Source organism: Varanus komodoensis, unplaced genomic scaffold, assembly GCF_004798865.1.
Source record: "Varanus komodoensis strain SLA01 unplaced genomic scaffold, ASM479886v1 scaffold29_1, whole genome shotgun sequence".
NCBI lineage: Eukaryota > Metazoa > Chordata > Lepidosauria > Squamata > Varanidae > Varanus > Varanus komodoensis.
In genome coordinates this window covers 5,545,874-5,552,878 of record NW_025335759.1, presented here as the reverse complement: position 1 = coordinate 5,552,878, position 7,005 = coordinate 5,545,874, and the positions used below count along the sequence as shown (strand labels likewise).

Genomic DNA, 7,005 nt, shown 5'->3' with positions numbered 1-7,005 from the left:
GGGATTGGTAGCTGGACCCCAAGACCTCCAAAGTTACCCACCTGATTTACAGTGTACAAGTTAAAGCCAGCACTTCGTACCCGGAAACAAAGAGGAAGACAGTGACAATAGGAACATAGGATGTTACCTCATACCAATGCCAGGCCACTGGCCCATATACTGCAGTACTGTCTGCCCGGACTGGCAGCAGCTCTCCAGGGGTTCAGGCAGGGGTCTTTCCCAGCCCTGTGTGGAGATGCCAGGGATGGATTATGGGACTTTTTTCAAGGAAAGCATGTCTGCTGATGAGCTCGGGTTTCCACTTTTAAATTCCAGTCCTCGTTATTCCACAAGAGGGCCAATTTAAGTGGGAACACAGGAAACTGCTCTATGCTAACCGGATTAGGAAAACATGATAACCCACAATCAAAGCCTGTGTGGGTTGTTGTTGTAACATGTGATTCTGTGTTGTCTGAATCCAGGCAAGATAGCAAATGTGTTGAAGAACCCACCACTCACAATGAGAAACCATGATTTTTTGATGGATGGTTGTGATTAACAAGCCATGGTTTTTTAGTATAGTTGAGTATGGTAACCTACACTCAAGGGCTGCATAGGTGGTGTGTGGGTTGTTGTTGAACTTTGTTCATGAGACAATGTTGCATGTTGATGTAACATGGGTTGTGTTGTCTGAATGTAGCCAAAATAATAAACCATGATGAACAACCCACAGTTTGTTCATGTGGTTTACCCCACATGGATTCTCTTTATGGTTTGTTCATGGTTAACAAGCCATGACTTCTTAACACAGCTGGATTTAAAGGTAAAGGTAAAGGTTTCCCCTTGACATGAAGTCCAGTCATGCCTGACTCTAGGGGGCAGTGCTCATCTCTGTTTCCTGGCCGAGGGAGCCAGTGTTTGTCCGCAGACGGTCTCTGTGGTCATGTGGCCGGCAGGACTAAACACTGAAGTGCACGGAACGCTGTTACCTGCCCACCGAAGAGGTACCTTTTTATCGACTTGCATTTGCATGCTTTTGAACTGCAACGTTGGCAGGAGCTGGGATGGGACAACGGGCACTCACTCCGTTGTGCACATTTGAACCGACGACCTTTCGATCAACCAGCCCAGCTGGATTTAGACAATGCAATAACCTATGCTTCAACAACAACAACACACACCCCCAGCACTGATCAGGGAGTTGGCCTTATAGGCCTCTTCCAGCTCAACTGTTCTATGAGATGATTCATACTCAGTGCAGGTTACCGTGGTGTCTGAACCAGGCCCCTGGATCCATCAATATTCTCTGCTACAGGGCTGAGCAGATGGTAGCTCTCTGCAGATATTCTGGACTTCAATTCCATGGAGCCTTTGCCAAGTGGATAGGAATGGCCAGTGGTTAGGAGTACGGAAAATGGAAGTCCAGCACTTCTGGTGATCTACTTTCTGCCAGCAGCTGGTTTGTTACAACCTCTGGCAAGTTTTCCAGAGGTCTTTTCCAGTCCTACCTGGAGATGCCCAGGATTAACTGGGGCCTTCTGTGGACATCCCATGCTGTGGTCTGCTGCCGATCTACCGCCTCTTCCCAAAGGCAAGAAGATTTCCAAGTACCGGCAAAATATAATCCAGAATATACTCCACTCCAGTCCTGGTTGATTCCGAGAATGTTCCCAGCTCACCATACCAGCAGTGAGGCCCTCTGCCTTTTCCATAGCAGGCAAAGACAGGCATTATACATCGTTATTCCGGAAGAGATCTTCTACGAATCGAAAACTGCCACTCGCACACTCCGGGCCGGGAAGAAGAGTGCGGAGGAAAGACAGCAGATCTATTTCCTTTTCCAAATCAACACGAGAGATGCCTTTAAAAATACTTGTGAGAGGCGCTCTTGATTGGCTGTTCCTCCGAGAAAGCAGAAAGCGTGCAATCCATTCATGGGTGGGACCTGGGAGTAAAGGGGTCCCTCTCTGACACAGCTGACTGGGGGCGGCGATGTGCCGGAATACACGCGCCCGAGCCTTAGAACACACCCGCTCCCACCCCGCATACAGTGGGCAACTGTTCAGCGAGAAAGGGGAGGGCTGATAAAAGGAAGGTGTGGAAATAGCGGAGGGTGTTTTCTGCAATGTTTTCACTTTAAGCGGCATGAAAGCGGCTGTAGGGTCAGTCAGGGGGAAGCTAGCCACACGCCCGCTTGCTCGCTGGCGGGCATGTACGCGCGCCCGAGGAGCGCTTTCCGGCTGCGCTAGGAGCCGCACTTTCTGTGCGTTAGCCGCCTGTTTAAATTAGAAGGGCCACAGGGCTGAGCGAGTGAGCAGGGCGCTATTCCAGCGCCAAGGAGGGAAAGGCGAGGCGGCAACAGCCCGCCGCCGAAGCCGACGCTATTTCCTCTAGCGAAGAGGCATCTGCCGGAGGGCGAGTGAGCAGCAGCCCAAGGTAAGCGGGAAGAGGTCAAACCCGGCGCCGAGCGAGGCTGCGCGGTCTGGGAGCCGCCGTCCGGCGCTTTGGGGAGCTGGTCGGCCGCGGCTTGACGCCCGAGCGGCTCTTCCGCGGGTGCGCGCGCGAGGGGCAGGGCAGCGCGCCTTCCCGGGGTATCGAGAGCAGGGCAACGCGGTCTCGCCATCTCTCGCCCCTCCGGTGGCTGCTGGCTGCCGGTTCGGGAGCGGGGAAGCCGGGAGGCCGTGGAGCCCGCGGCGCGGGAGGAAGCGCGTCCCTGAAGACGCGCTTGGCGAGGCGGGGAGAGAAGGGTGCAGCGCGCAGGACGCGCAACAAAGGCGCCGGGGAGAGGGCGTGCGGGGGCTTCGTCCGGGGCGCGAGGGTGCTTCGGCCCAGCGCGGTTCCGGAACTGCAGTGTGACGGTGCTCCTGGCGGCAGGAGGAGGGGAAGGCGATGGAGAGCTGGATGGCTTCTGAGCCCTACGCGCAACCTCCCGAGTAAGCGACACTGCGCCAGGCGAGGGCTCCCCGCAGAGTGGGAGTGCGGGGCGGACACGGAGAGAGGGGGCGTGTAGGGATAGGAATTGATGTGCATCCCTTTATCGTCTCCCTGCGGCTGGGCCTTTGCAGCCCCCCATCCCTTAATGCGGGGGCGTGCAGGCAAAGGGAGAAACCTGAGGCCGCCCCCACGTCACTCCCCAGGACTTGCGCGAGGCATCACGAACTCCTTTTGTGACACTCGCTTTACTCCCCGTTCCCACGTGCCCAAGATCAGTACTAAAATAGAACGTGGGCCGTGCGCGCGCGCGTGTGGCGAGGATCGCCTTCTTGCGGTCCGGCCGCACGATCTCGCCTCCGACTCAGTCCCGCCCCGGACAGGGAGAGTTATTCCTCCCTTACTGCCGCCGACCCCCCATCCGCCAGGAAAGGCTGGAGCCGTACAGCCTCCATCTTCCGTTGCCACCAGGCACCGCTCCACGACATCCAACAAAAGGCGACGGCAAACGGCGGATGGGGTGCGTGGGTCCCTGCGCCCTCTGATCCGGATCTGCACGGAGGCATGTGTGAGCGTGCAGGCGTGTGCCGCATCCTAGCGACCTCTCCTCCACCCCTGCAAGGCCGGCGATAGAGCAGCGGGGCCCTTTACATCCCCCGCCCCCGCCCCGGCACCGGCACCCAACCCGGTGGCCTGCATGGCTCAAGCTCCCTTCAGCCCAGCCAGTGCTCAGGCATGCTGAGAGTTGTAGTCTGAAACTTCTGGAGGGGGCCCTGTTGGGGAAGGCGGCTTTCAGTGGACCCACACCTGTGCTTGCCGTCCTCCTGGATCCCCAGCTGGAGGTCCTGTTTCCCCACCTGCTTATAATTCCTCTCTCTGCCCCATGTCGGAGCTGCCTTTGCTTCCGTACCCACCCTGCGCCTCCCACGCCTCCACGGCCTATGCCCCCGCCATTCATCGGATGCTTCCTAAGCCCCCCCCCGCCACTTTTCCTGAAGAGAGCCAATACATCCCGAATAAAGTCCCCACAATTTCATGGGGCCCACTGGTCCTTTGTCCAGTGGGGCCAGCCTGAGCCGTTGCTGCCTGAGGCAGAGACTGAGCTCTTGTGTCTGTGCTCCCGGAGCCCCCATTCCACCCACAAAAGCCGGCACAATTGGCAGTGGCGTCATTTCCTCATAGACAATGGGGCTGCGTCGCCCACCCCCTTTCCCACCCAGCTAGCTTATGGGGTGCAGAAGCGGCTGCCTGGAGCACGTAACTCTGACCTCTAGGGTGCTGCCCAGTCACTGGCAAGAGCCACCTGAGGCCTCCACCTCCATCTGCCTAACGGTAGGGCCAGCCTGCTTTTTATCAGACAGGGATTACTGCATTTCTGTTGTGTGTTTTCATGACAACTTTGGCTCCCTCTTTCAGCTGCGTTCCCCTTCCCCCCCCCCAAAAAAAACCCCTACCCGCTGCAGTGAAACATCTATAAACAGCCTGGATATTTAGTGCTTGTGGCTACAATCTCTGAGGAAAACGCTTATTTTCTTTCCTTCTGTCTTGAGGAGACACCCGCAAGTGTCCTTGTTTCCTCTTGCGCATTGTCTTTTGTGTGGGTGGGTGGGTGGGTGGGTGGGGGTGTTAAACAGTTTCTTTCCCGAACAGGGGGCTTCTCCCAGAACTCAACCTGCCCCGTTTCCTCCTCTCTTCCAAGATTCACAGATCCAGGAATTGGCCTCCCCTCCCAAAGGAAATCCTGTTTTCCTGGCCAAGGGCTGAGCTGTGAGGAGATGACATGACTCATGGGTGATACGGTTGGAGGGGAAAGGGTTTCTATGGCTACTCCTGAGCAGGGTGCTTCCTCCTTCCCCCCCTGTAAGCAGAAGTGTGCGTTGTGTTTCCTGTGTGTATGTGTGTGTGTCTTTCTAGCTGGGTCACAAAGGCTGTAGTTTTCTGTTCAGAAATCAGGAGAGCTCCTCAAAAGCACTGTATCTCAGAGATATTAAAATTGTCGTTAATTTTATTAAGTTGCTCAGTAGCCGAAGCTTTCTGGGCAGTTAACAGTAATCCATAAAAAGAAAAGTGTAGCTACAATAAAAACAGTGTAACATTCAGTTAAAAAAATTAAAAACCATTTGAAGAGTTAAACACATCCAATAAATTAGATTTTTACAGATATAAGCGCCATATACCTTTAGATGCCATTAAATGTCTTGGCATAGAGGGCAAAACCTGATGCAGGAAAGATAGCAGAGTTGGTGCCAGGTGGGCTGTTCCACAGTGGGGAGCCTGTTCCACAGTCAGGGGTCCATCACGAGAAGGCTGTTTTCCTTGTGGCCACTGACAAGAAAACCTAGAGGGGGTGTACAAGCAAAAGAACATTTACAGTTTATTCAGACATACAGGAAATAAATCCAGCAAGTAGGCAGCCCCCACCCCCAAGGGACTAAAAGATGGGGCCTGTACAAGATGCTTTTACAACCTATCAGTTACATGCACTGTTTGGAGGAAGGGGAAACATTTAGGCAGTTTGCTAGAGGCCCATGAAGGTAAACAATAGGGTTGAACCTGATCGAAACACAATAAACAAAAGGAAGAACTTTCAGGACAGGCAAACAATCAGCGTATCTAAGATTATACCAAGAGGAAGGAGCTTCAGGACAAGCACATGTTAGCATCTCTAAGGTGTACCTGGGGAGCAAGATTTGCAACATGGATTCTTGATCAGATCAGGAATTCTGACAGTGTTCGGGTTTCAGCAGCCATATTATGCCAGACGTTTTGCTCATTTTCCCCCGACATCACCAGCCAAGCCTCCCTTGGAGGAAGGCCTTGGAGACTGAGCATAGTGTCTGGGCGGCCCTTGAATGGGAGCAGTGTTCTCTTAGAGTACAGATGGTCCAGGTTCTCTCCTCAGCATCTCCAGGTGTGGTTCCATAGCAACCAGATGCCACACTGGGAAGCACACAAGTAGGGCATAAGAGCAGCAGCTTCCTACCATGTTGCCCAACAACTGGTGTATGTAGGCTTCGCACGTCTGATGGCCAAGTGGCCCTCTCTCTGAATTTGGCTAAAGCCTTGAGAGCCACTGTCTGTCCGTGTTGACCAGAGGTAGGGAATCTGGTATCTTACAGATGTTTTGGACTCCAGTTGCCATAAATCCTAATCGTTGCTCCTGTTTATGGCAGCTGTAGCCCAAAACATCTGGTGAGCATCAAGTTGCCCACCCCTGGTGTCAACAGCACTGGGTAATATCAACAAACGGTCTGCTTGGTATAGGGTATCTTCCATCCTGAATCAGCCCTTTATTCAGAATCAGGAGGACTAGAATCTCTCCTTCCTTTAGGAGAAAGGCCATAGCTTAGCGAAAGGTATCTGGTTCAATCTATGGCATCTACAGGTAGGGAGAATTCTCAGTTTGGAACCCTTGAGGGCTCTTGCCAGACAATATTGGATTAGATGGACAGGTGACCTGACTCAGTATATGACAGTGCAAGGACGTCTTACCTCTTTGCTCCAAAGCAGATGTGGTGTGATTTTTAAAAGGGTGTGTCCTGAAATCCTTTACAGTATCAAGAAGGATATTGGAGAGCATAATGTCAGATTCATGTAACGAAGAAATGTAGTTTTAAAGAACTGCATTGCTGTATTGGATTGCCATCCACTTGTTAGCTCAGCTGTGCGGAACCTCAGCCATGGGATCCTAATCCATCCCTCCAAACATTCCTTGGGTAGCCTAGAAGGCCACACACCCTTCCCAGCAAATTTGGAATGTGGTTTCCTGACTTTAAGGTGGTCTTTTCATATTCTAAAGGGGTGAGGCTTAGTGCCTGGCAGGAAGACCTTTTCGCTCAAACTGGCTGGTCATAACTGATCATCTGTAACTCAGATGAATTTTGCCTCTGGAGTGGAAGTTCCAGTTGGCTGCCATGGCAACAGCCATTGATATCCCTTATCTGTTTTAATAGATCCTCACTGGGTTCCTTGTGCACTTAGGATAAGGCTAAGGTTTGGGTGAGACAGCTGCAAATGCAGGAAACCAGTAAGATAAGGATCTTTGATATAACCCCCATTATATTGACTGGATTCAGACAACATGATAACCCACAC

At 52.8% G+C, this 7,005-nt stretch overlaps 1 protein-coding gene across 2 annotated transcripts in view; it reads left to right on the top strand.

Annotated features, from left to right (window-relative positions):
- Positions 1 to 2,080: 2,080 nt before the first annotated feature.
- The window catches only part of FGR (FGR proto-oncogene, Src family tyrosine kinase), a 55,640-nt gene continuing 50,715 nt past the window's right edge, over positions 2,081 to 7,005 (top strand). For both annotated transcript variants that reach the window (XM_044434940.1, XM_044434939.1), the window contains exon 1: positions 2,081 to 2,415. The gene's annotated coding sequence lies outside the window, so the exon portion shown is untranslated. The remainder of the gene's footprint in view (positions 2,416 to 7,005) is intronic.